Raw genomic sequence first — 12,806 nt, forward strand, 5'->3', positions numbered from 1 at the left:
GAAATCTATCTTACTTTACAAGTAAGTTGGAGGGTAGATTAAATAAGGGGTGGGGGTACTGACATAAGGGAAGGCAGGTCAGGGGAAGTGGTAGATGGAAGCAAAACACTGGTGAGGTGAGAAAGAGTGAAATTAGAGAAAGGACAAACAGGAGGAAGAATAAGATCAAGGAAATATACAGTTAGTAATCATCACTATGTGAGATGATCTCTCCCATAAAACAGAAGTGGATAGCAGAGTAGATAAAAAAACAGAATCCTACAATGTGTTGCTTACAAGAAAAACACTTCAAACAGAGAGACACACACAGAGTAAAAGTAAGGGGCTACAGCAGGATCTAATATGCTTCAGCTGAAGTAAAAAAAAAAAGTGGGGCTAGCAATCCTGATCTTTGAGACAAAGTAAAGGCAAAAATATCCCTAATTAAAAGAGATAAGGAAACTACATCTTGCTGAAAGGTGCCATAGACAGTCAGAAGAGCAAGGAAGAGTCTACCTATCAGATCTAAGGGGAAGGGGAGAATTCATAACCAAACAAGAGATAGAGATCATCATGAAATGTATAATAAATCATTTTGACTGTATTGAATTGTAAAGGTTTTATATAAACAAAATTAATGCAACCAAGATTAGAAGGAAAATAGAAAGTTGGGAAATAATCTTTACAGCAAGTGTCTCTGATAAAGGCCTCATTTCTCAAATATATAAAGAACAGAGTCAGTTTTATGAGAATACAAGCCATTCCCCAACTGATAAGTGGTCAAAGGATATGAACAGATGAAGAAATCAAAGGTTTCTGTAGAAATATGAAGAAGTGCTCTGTATAATTTTTGATTAGAGAAATGCCAATTAAAACAACTCTGAGGTACTACCTCATACCAATCAGATTGGCTAATATGTCAGAAAAGGAAAATTATACATTTTGGAGTGAATGTGGGAAAACCTGCACAATAATGAACTGTTGGTGGAGTTGTGAATGGATCCAACCATCCTGGAGAGCAATTTGGAACTATGCCCAAAGGGTAACCAAACTGTACAAACCCTTTGATCCAGTACTACCAGTACTAGGTCTGTATCCCAAAGAGAGCATAAAAGGAGAAAATGATCCACATGTGCAAAAATATTTATGGCAGTCATATTCATGGGGGCAAAATATTGGAACCTGAGGGAATGCCCATCAATTGAGGAACGGCTGAACAAGCTGTGGCATATGAATGTACTGGAATACTATTGTGCAATAAGAAATGAAGAAGAGGAAGATTTCAGAAAAATCTGAAAAAAAACTTTTACAAACTGATGTAGCATAAAATGAGCAGTACCTGAAAAACATTGGGCACAGTATCAGCAATATTGTGTGATGATCAAGTATGAATCACTCAGCTCTTCTCAGCAACACAAAGATCCAAGACAAGTACAAAGGACTCATGAAGGGAAATGCTATCCAGATAAAGAATTGGTAGACTGACAATGCAGATGAAAACATATTTTTTCACTCACTTTATTCTTTCTCATGTTTTTTTTTTCCTTTTGTTTCTTCTTCCACAACTGTCATGAATATGGAAATATGTTTTACTGAAGGCATGTGTGTAAGATGACTATGATGGGATGATTTCATTAAAATAAGAGAAATAAGGATACACTAGAAGAAGAAGAAAGGGAGAGCAACAATGGGGAAAATTATCTCACCAAAAAGAGGTCTAAAAGGAAGAGATTTTACAATGGAGTTGGAGATGGGAACCTTACTCTCATTTGATTTGTCTCAGAGAAGCAATAACATGTATTCACATTTGGGTAGAGGATTCTAGAATTAGGAAGGGAAGAGGATAAGAGAAAGGGAAGAAGACTGATTGGAGGGAGGGAGGATTAAGGAAGCTATTGGTTAGAAGTAAAACAAAATTTTGAGGAGGGTCAGGGTGAGGAAAGAGAGAAGGATAAATAGAAAATAAAATAGATTAGAGGGAAATACACAGTTAATAACTGTGAATGTGAATGGGATAAACACCCATGAAATGAAAGCTGATAGCACAATGGATTAGAAACTAGAATCCAAAAATATGTTGTTTACAAGAAACACATTTGAAATAGAGATACACACATAGAGTAAAAATAAGAGGCTTTAGCAGAATCTATTATGTTTCAGTTAAAGTTAAAAAAAAAAAAAACAACAGAGGTAGCTATGTGGGAGAGTGGAAAGGGTGCTGGCCTGAAGTTACAGAGAGTCATCTTCCTGAGGCCAAATTTTATCCCAGATACTTACTAGCTATGTAACCCTGGGCAAGTCATTTAGCCCTTTTGCCTCAGTTTTCTCATGTGTAAAAAGAGAAGGAAATGGTAAACTATCCCAGTATTTTTGCAAGAATGCCCCAAATGTGGTCACATATAGGTAGACATAATTGAAAATTTACAATTTCCCCCCATATCTTTAGTAGCCTGGAGAAAAAGAATTATAAAATAAGAAAACAACAACAGAAGTAGCAAAAAGATAACAAATATTGCAACACATTTTTTCTATTTTAACTCAATTGAACAATACTAACATGATTTTGTCTGATGATGGTGATAATGATGATGATGATGATGATGATAACAAGAAGTATCAAAAATAACAAAATAGCTGGAATATGCATTGTGCTTTGTTTCTGCAAAAACAAAACACAGAACTACTCTATTTGTGTTTTTTTGTCTTCATATTATTCTAATGATTACAATCCTTATTGATCTCAAGATCACTTGCTAAGTATTTACTGAGTGAGCATGCAGCACTTGGTGAAGAATATAAAGCATAATTATATATCATGGTCTTTGCCTCAAAAAAGAGGATCTAAAACTGGATTATGAAATAGATGAATACACAATAACAAAAAATATTAATATTTGAAATAGAGACAAAATATTCTTCCTTTTTCATCTTCATGAGAATTGCTATACCAGTTTCCAATATGACTTGATCTTTGTCAAGCTCTTTAAAAGTGGAAATTTAGCAAATGTAGAGTGTTGTCACAGCACCATCCTTGGTTTTTAAATAGTAGTAGTACTTTATAGGTGAAACAGTTTTAAATTAATATTCTTCTAAAATTTCAATAATAAAATCTCTTTGTTCTTGCATGGAATACTTCATTATTGAGTTAATAGTAAGAGCATGTGTTTGTGTGTGTATACACATACACATATATATGTAAATATCACACAGGTATTTTGAATAAAATGACAGATCTTTCAGCTTGGAGCAATACAATCCTTGGAAGCATTTTCAGTCTGAAGATCCATCCTAGAAAGCAAAATTTAGTTTGTCAGAGGAAACCACAGGAATGGTTAGAGTCTGTTTGGCCATTTCTTCTATGACTCAGATATATTTCTTCCAAATTAACTCTGTTCAGACAATAAGAATTTTTTTGTATTTAAATATAACAATATTCCTTGAGTTGACTGGCATAGGCTTATGTGATATAATTCACACAAATGGAAGATTCTCTAACAAGAAATTGGTAAAGCAATTAAACTTAATAAATTTGTACTATGTCTCTTGACTCCTACATCCTTGGATACCTGGTTGGATGTAATATGTGCCTGTTGTCATGGGTTTGGTATTTTCGGATACTCAGATAACTATAATTACATACTCTTTCCTCAACATTATGAAAGCCCATTTCTGAAGCAGACTTCTGATGTACAGCCTGGTGATTATTCTGTCACCCCAGCCTACATTTCTTTCCTTGTACTGCTGCCATTGCCATTTCATCCTAAAACATCAAATGAGATGGTGAAAAAATGCGGATCTTCTGAATTCCTTTCTATCTCCATTCCATTCTTCTCTTCTATTTTGAGCATCAACCAGTGGCTGGTTCCTCTTTTTAGCCAGCTAATCACATGCATATATAAATGGCAAGCACTCTTCTATCCTGTGTATGTAGGTTTTATTGACCTACTTACGTTCCACCTCATTTAGCACTGTGAATCTCAAGGATACAGAGAAAATGAGCCAAAAGCTAGAAGGACCTAGATAGCAAAAGCAAAGTAGGATGGTTGTTTTCAAATATTTCCTGTCTATAAAAGGCAAGGTACATTTAATATAGATATTTTTCAAAGGAGAAAACACTGGGTATAATGTACCATGAAACTATGTAGCAAAAGCTTGTATGTGTATATGTGTATACATATATGGGTGTGTACACATATATACATATATATGCATATGCATATGTATATAACACACAAACATATACAAACACTCACACAGATGTTTTAACTTCAGTGATAGAAAAAACCCTCTTTTCAGCCTTTTAAGTTCATTTGAATACAGGAGACCTATGAGTTACTGCTGGTTTCTAAGATGAATTGCTGACTTATTAAGTTATAAGAACATAGCTTCTTTGGTGTTTATTTGAATAACAATTGAGTCTTTTGTTTTTCTCCCCTTCATCTTAAGAAAAACAAAATAAAACATTAAGCATTTGGATATTGTGCACTTCTGAGATTGTATATATTTCAATTCTCTTTGATAAACTTGCAGGAAGAATGTTTACATATAAATACTGGAATTTTCATGCTGCAGGGGAAAATGTGCCATATTCATACTATACATTCTGCTTTGGAATTCTAACTTCTCATTGTGTTCTAACTGTCCCCAAGCTGCTGATTCCCTATCCATTCTCTCATTGTCACTTCATTTGTTTTCCTTTTCCTTGAGGAGACTTTGTTTCTGACTGTTCTACTTCATTTCTTTACTCAAAGTCAAACTTGACTCCACATATTCCAAAAACCAGCAAAGGAAAGAGGGCAGGCAGCTGTTCTTCCTCATTCAACATCCCATGTCTTCTCTCCTCTTAAAACAAAGCAAAGCAGAAAAAAAATAGAGGAAGAATTATTTTGTTAAAGATTTTTTTTCTTTCTTATTTAGTTGATTCTGAACTCCACCAAAGCAGGAAATATATGTTGTCATGGAATTTAGAGTACCATGCATGATTAATAGGCACTAAACAAGTCTGAAAATCCTTTTTTAAAAACTAAATGTGTAGGATTGTTTCCTTCAAAAGAAGCTGCTTTAAAAGTTCTTTCTTGAATGTCTATGTTGTTCTACTCTTTCTCCCTATTTTCTTTTCCATAAGCGGTAAAGACAGTAATAGATCGATAAGGCTCTATTAGTACTTATCATTTATTGATAGATAATTTAGAACACATACATATATGACTCTCTCATAAGGTTAAATTACTTGAACTTGAATAAAAGATTGTTCCCTTCTTTGGAAAAAGCTGGCTCTAAGATTAGATTAAGTTAAGATTAGGTTAAAATAAGCCTAAATAATGCCTATAGATTTAGTGAATAGATATACTGATAAGACCTTACCATTTAATAGTAGATAATTTAGAGTAAGACCTATATCTTTGTAGAAATAAAATAATTATAGAATTATGAAACTTTTTTTAAAAAGCTAAATTACCTCTCTAACAGCTAGAGAAAGGGGACTGGCCAAAAGTTAAATTCATCTTTCCAGTTGGTGTAAGTTATCTAATTTCCTAAAACAAGTTTCCATTTCTGATAGCTGGGAGGATGGGGGTTGACCACTAGTTTAACAACTATCAACCACAATTTCCTTTTTCCCAAACCCATCTTCTTTTTCATCTGAGATCTTCTGAAGCAAGTTCAACTTTCTAGAAACTGAGAAGCCATACCAGTTGATCTATGTGTCCTTAACTATCATTTCTGTTTTCAAAATAGAAGCAAAGCAAAGGCTTCAGGGCTGGAATTAAGAAAGCCTAACTAGTTAGGTGACTTGCCTTGTCCAATAGAATTACGTTCAAAACAAGTTTCTGTAATTTTTTCAATTCCTCTTTTTTTTCTCTAAAAGTCATCTCTGTAAATCATCCCATCTGAGGAGTGAGCTGACCTCGTCTGATGTGCAAATACTAGATTTGCAAATTAAATCATGTTGTACTCAGAAATTTTGTGCCTCAGTTTCTTTTATTGCAGATAATTAATTTAAGAAAGGACACTCAAAAGTGATCTTTCCTTAATTATTATGATCCTTATCAGTCACATGAGGAGAAAAGAAAAGTTTCTGACTGAATGGTGTATAAGTGCTGGAGCTTTTGATTAAAAAGGGAAAGTGACCATCCCTAAGCATAATAAAATCAAGGGCAATGGAGCAAGAAAGGAATAATCAGAGAAGCACAGACAAATGTAGTTTTAGGGACAGCAAAGAGACAACTTGGCCTATTATGTCCACTTTGTCACATAAAGCTCTAAGAAGACAATAGCCAATATGAATCCAGGGCAAAGTATATGAATATACATACATATATATATATATATACAAACATACAATTTACCTATATGTACAGGGGGATAGATTTCATATCCGTGTATGGGTGTGCATATGTCTGTCCATGTATTGGTATGTACACATATATTTATTTAGATATAGATATATGTACATGTATGTGCACACATGTATATACATGTGTGTATATACCTATATATAAACCTGCAAATATGAATAACACAAAAACATATATGCATATAGTTATATTTTTTAATTAGCAATTTATTTGTATCTCCCATTCCCTCTCCTCAAAAATTAAGAAAAAAAGAAAATAAAGCAAAACATTTCAGCAAATATGCTTAGACAAACAAAGTTAATTCCCCAACTGGCCATGTCTCAAACATATATGTCTCAGTCTGTACTGTAAGTTGGTTAGCTATTTTGTAGGATATCGATCACATGGTTACAAACTTCATGAGTCCTGAGGAATAATTGTTGGTTATTGAGTTGATCAGGGTTAAGTTTTTCAATGTTGCTTGTCTTTGTAATTTTGTTCTTATTATGTCAATTGTTCTCTTGGATCAGCTTGGTTGCTTCAATTTTTATCAGTTCATTAAAGTTTTCTTGGATTTCCCTGAAATTGTCATTTCTAGTAGAACATTTCATTTTTAACATAATATCCCATCACATTGGGAGATTTGTCAACAAGAACAAAAGTGGGATTGAGAGTTTAAATGACCCAGTGGGATTCACTGTATCACATGAAGTCTTGGATTTTTGAGCATCACATCATTGTTGTACAACAAGAACTCAAACATAATCATAGTGTTCTTTTTTGAGAGTTTATGAAATATATATATGTATATACATTTGTACATATATATATATGCCTAATTGCTTACATCCTTGAAAAGAAGGTATATGAAACAGATCCTACTGTATATTAGGTTTAAATATTTAGCTGGATTTGGATATAAACAATTCAGTGTAAAGATTAGTTATATCATAAACTATTTGAACAAAAAGATTATATTGATATTGTATTCAACTGAATTCAAATCAAGAAACCTTTAATGCCCACTACATATATGGCACTAAGTGTACTCAGATACAAAGACAAAAAAGCATTATATTTAATGAATTTATATCCCCCGTATGACTTATACATCTTATCCAGAGGAACTTGACATATTGATTCTCAGATAAATATTTAGTGCTCAATATATATTTATTGGTCTGATATCTCTCAAATAGATTAATTTTGGAAAATTTTCTGGACAAAAATAATATTCTGTTTACCAACAATTCTACAAATCTTTCCTACATATCAGCTGTAATCCAAATGATAAGGAAAATGTGTGTGTGTGTGTGTGTGTGTGTGTATACACTCAAATACTGGCCTGAATTGCCCAAGCTGCTTTTCTGTATTGCCTAAGTTTATTGGATAATAGCCACCAGACCTCTTTATATTGTTCTATGGAGAGCAGGAATAAAAATCCAGCATTTGGTGGCAGCTCTTCAAAGGCATTGCTCATGAGTCATGCTCATATTCTAATAATTATGAAGTGTGTGGTGAATCTCAAATGAAGTTGTATTCTCTGAAGTCAAAGAAAAGCATACATTTCATGCCCCAGAGTTAACAAAGATAAAAATGCAAGGTTTGCTCAGTGATGACAACTACAAAAGCATTGTTAAAATAATGGCCTTACTCTTCTTCTCACATAATAGTAAAGTGAATGTTAAAGAGCTTCAGAGAAGTTTAGCAGATTGAGCAAAATTGATGAATAATGGCTTTCAATCAGGGTTGCTAAATAGCAAAACCATTGACTTCATTCTAGTGTGGTTTGTCATATTTTCCAGAATTCTTTTGTAATCATAAAAGAATGTCTTTATGTGCATTGTACAATGCACTAGTACACACTCATGAAGCATTCTTGCTGATGAGGTTTTGTACAGAGAGACTGGAGATCTTATATAGAGAGTTTTAAAAAAGAGATTCTTGAGAGTGAAAGGAAATAGAAATGAACTGGGTCAAAAACTTGTAGACTGAGGATAATTGGAAAGCAGATACGGTGTTTTAAGTGTGGAATGCAAGAATAGGACCAGGAAAAATTGATGATTTAGCAGGGTTCAAAAAATTAGTTGACAGAATCGACTGAATGGAGAGTTAGGGAAAATAATGATCAGTTGATCCAACCTTGCTTGCCCTTATCTTCCATTAAAGAGCCTATAGTGTTGCCACCACCAACATAATCATTTTAAGTTCATTTAAGGAAAAAATATTGCTCTCCAATATATCTACTCTATTCTAGCCAAGTTAGACCTCCTTGCATAAATCTTTCTTATTCCAGCTTCTATCAGTTTACCAGAGCTTTTAATCTTTTGAAAGGAAGTATAGTATGGCAGATAAAGAGCATTACTATAAATCTAAAAGATCTGCATTCAAATTCTGGCTCTGACACATAATCCATGTAACCCTGAACAAGTTACCTTAATCTGTCAGTACCCCAGCAATTCTCAAAGACTAATAACTTTAGAGAAGTTGATGATCTCAATTGGTAGAAAAAGTTCCTCATTAGTAATAAATAGTTCTAGTCCATAATCAACAGCACCAAAAACCTATCCAATTTCTTTAGCTGCAGTGCCATCTTATCTCATCTCCTCTTATATATAACAGTCATTTCTTTCATGTACTGTGTTCAGACTCAACTTCTTTAGTAATCTTGCATTATTTAGTCAACTTTCTTATTTTGCACTCTGCCATCTCTCTCTCTCTCTCTCTCTCTCTCTCTCTCTCTCTCTCTCTCTCTCTCTCTCTCTCTCTCTCTCTCTGTATCTATCTCCCCCTCTCTCTTTCACACACATATGTATGCATATATATATGCTACATCATTATGTATTTTTCCTTTTCCAAATTTTGCACATGTTCATCTTGTCCCCTCAACTAAATTGAAAAGTCCATGTGGAGAAACTGTGTCTTCTAATTCTTTACTTTCCCTTTGTGGCCTTGTAAGTACATTGACATGTGATACTTGTCCAAAAATACTTAAAATTAATGACTGCATAAAAGGTTATGCCATTCTAATAATAACTGACATCCACAGAGAATTTGGCTGTTTGCAAAAAATTTTGCTTTCATTATTTCCTGTGAGCCTCAAAACAACCTGTTCTATAGATATTGTTGTGATTATATTGTAGATGAGGAAAATGAGAGTAAGATATGTTAACTGACTTGTTCACTGTCACAGAACCAGTAAGCATTGGTGGTAGAATTTAAACTTAGTTATTTCTGACTCCATTTACAATCCACAACCCACAAGGTAAGCCACATGAGAGCCAAACGTAAAAGGAAAAGATGAAGAATATTTAGTAAAGAACTTAATAATAATAGAAAAAGTAATACATCTCCTAGTATCATGGGATACTAAAGCTCCTGGAAGGGACCTTAGAGATTAACTAGTCCAAATATACTTTTTTCCTTAAGAAAAGGAAAACTTAAGAAATTTACTAACATCCACAGATATAGTGTACAGTGCTAAGTACTGGCTGTCTCAGTTAAAACCTAATTCTCCTGATTCCCTCTTTAATCCTCTGCATGCTATACCAAACTACCACTGGTATTGCCATCCAATTCCTTTCATCCATATATAAACTCAGGCAATTTCTAGACCTAATTCTGCGGATTCTTTTGCTTAGAATGTGTCTGATTTTCTTCTGGCAGAGTTGAATTGACCAGAAGGGTCAAGAGTATGAGAACTTTTTTCCCTCTAATTGTTCACTTGTAAATGTTCACAAGATATATGGCCAGAAGGGAAGTATTCTAAACCAGGGATGAGAAACCTATGGTGTGGAGGCCACATGTGGCCTTATAAATCCTCAAGTGTTGCCCTTTGACTGAATCCAAACTTCACAGAACAAAACCCCTTAATAAAACGTATTTTTTTCTGCAAAACATACTCAGTCGGAAGGCCTCACCCAAGGACCTAGAAGGCCAAATGTGGCCTTGAGGCTGTAGGTTTCCCACCCCTGCTCTAGCCCATTTTCCCCATCTTAATTGAATTCAACCTTTTCCCCAGGCATATTTGTTACTTTATCAATTGCCTATTTATTTCCCTTTTAAAAAAGGAGGGGAAAGGAAATATAGAAACAAAACTAGGTGATTTTTACTCTATAGCACATTAAAATGACCTCATAATCTAGGCCCTATCACATTTAGAAAATGTAATGAATATGGAACCTGTTTTAGCGTCATGAAGATTTGGATTCAATTCTTGCCTATGGCCCATACTTCCTCTGTGATTCTAAGTAACTTAACCCCTTTGCTTCTCAGGCAAAATCATGACGTAAGACCTTTGAGGCAGGTATAGATCTGCATTGACCACTGGAATTTCTTCATCATGAGTTTCCTATACTGTTAAACATTAGAGTTAACTTTTTGTGTGTCATAGATCTGTTTGGGAGTCTAGTAAAGTTTATGGACCCCTTCTCAGAAGAATGTTTTTTGTCCTTCCAATAGTCTTTTATAACTAAAGGAAGTGTTAAGTTGTATTTTTTCCCATTCAAATTCATGGATGCCTATGACATCTACTCCAAGTTAAGAACAGTAGATTTAAATTCTCAATTTATCTGGCTTCAAATCCTGCTTCATACACATAATAAGACTTAAATCTCTCATCTTCACTTTTATCTTGTCCAAAATAGGCAAAAATAATAGCAGTTACCTCATGAGGTTATTGCTGTGCATATTTTAACTATTATCTTTATTGTTGCTGTTGATTATATTAACTACAACATATATCAGATCCAGTTGTTAAAACATTTAGAATGGGACTGTAGTTGTCCTGGATACTGTTCTCTATGTTTGTCGATTAATCAACAAATTCAGCAGTGATTACTTACTTTGTGATTTGGGCCAGGCACTATCAGGAGCGCAAAACAACACTTATCATTTCTAGAGTGTACCAGCGTTTTTCAAGCACTTTCATTTCAACATTTTACTCACCATTTTAGGTCTATAGAAATGACTAAAGAAGCAATATAGGAAAGATTCTCTCCTACAATCTATATATTACTATCCTTTGGGGAAAATGCAAGATGTCCCAAATAATAATAATAAAAATAAAGCACTTTGCACAGACCCTCTCATTTGAACCTAAAAAAATCCCATCTACAAACATTTTCAGGAAACAGGCATAAAAGCTCAAAAGAGTCCAAGATCATGTAATAACTGGCAGAAGGTTTATAGATTTCAAACACAAGGCTTTCCCTTCTACGCCATGATTCTTTGTGGACATTTGATTGTTTTACAATAGACCATTGGGACTTTTCTTATTTTGGCCATCCTAAATTTTAATTAGCAACTTTGATTTTTCTAAACAATATTTATTATATCTGATCTTACTCTACAAAAATGCTTGTAGATTCTGCAATTGACTTTATTAAGTTCATAAATAAGTGCATTCTTCACTCACATAAGTAAATGCATTCTTCACTCACATCGAACCTTTATTCAGAAAAGGTTTTATGACAGGGTTTCCACAATGGGTTGATTATTCTTTATTGCTTTTCCCTTCTAAAGATTGCTTTCATGTACATATTAATCTTTGAGTACTGTGAAGAATATGAAGTAGAAATGAAGTTAATCAACTTCAAAGCTGTTCTTAAAAATATCCAAAGAATCTTGCAAAAATAATGCAAAGTTTCTTCCATTTTACACACATATGAAAATACACATACATATGTACAAAGTATGTGTACATATACATGTGTATATATGTTTCTATAAATATGTATGCATACACATACACACATGTGCTAATCACTACCTTCATAGTTGATTACTGTCCCAAATTATTGCCTTTAAAGCACAGCTCAAATAAAATGCAAAGTTGAATGAAATACAATATTTCTTTGCTTTTAATTAGCCATAGAATTGTAGATTTAGAGTTGGAAGGAACCTAAGGTCAACAAATTCAATGTCCTCATTTTATAGAAGGGAACAGAGGCCCAGACAGGTTGACTGATTTAGTCAGGGTCACACAATTAGGGAGTGTCTTAGGCAGGACTCAAAACTAGACTTTTCTGATTCCAAATTCAGGACCATATGCATGTTACCACACTGTCTTCAATTCATACATTTGCATGTATACATGTATATATGTGTATATGTATGTATATTTGACATAAGTACATATTTTAATATACATGTGTATTATATATGTATATGTAAATATTCACTTTATATATACATACTCATATATACGGGGATATGTTCTAATGCATGTGTATATATACATTTACATCTTATATATAATTCATGTTTGGAAAGAAGCAAACAAACATTTATTAAGAACCTACTGTGTTTTAGTCACTATCCTAAGTGCTTTATAAGTATTATCTCTTTATAAGTGTTACATTTACTATCTTTTTTATATTTTCATTTTCATGCAAACCTGGGAGGTAAGTGTGATTTTTCCCTGGATTTACAGCTGAAGAAATTGAGCCAAATAGAAGTTAAATGAAATCCTCAAGTCAATACAGCCATTAT

The sequence above is a fragment of the Trichosurus vulpecula genome, chromosome 2 (assembly GCF_011100635.1).
Source record: "Trichosurus vulpecula isolate mTriVul1 chromosome 2, mTriVul1.pri, whole genome shotgun sequence".
NCBI lineage: Eukaryota > Metazoa > Chordata > Mammalia > Diprotodontia > Phalangeridae > Trichosurus > Trichosurus vulpecula.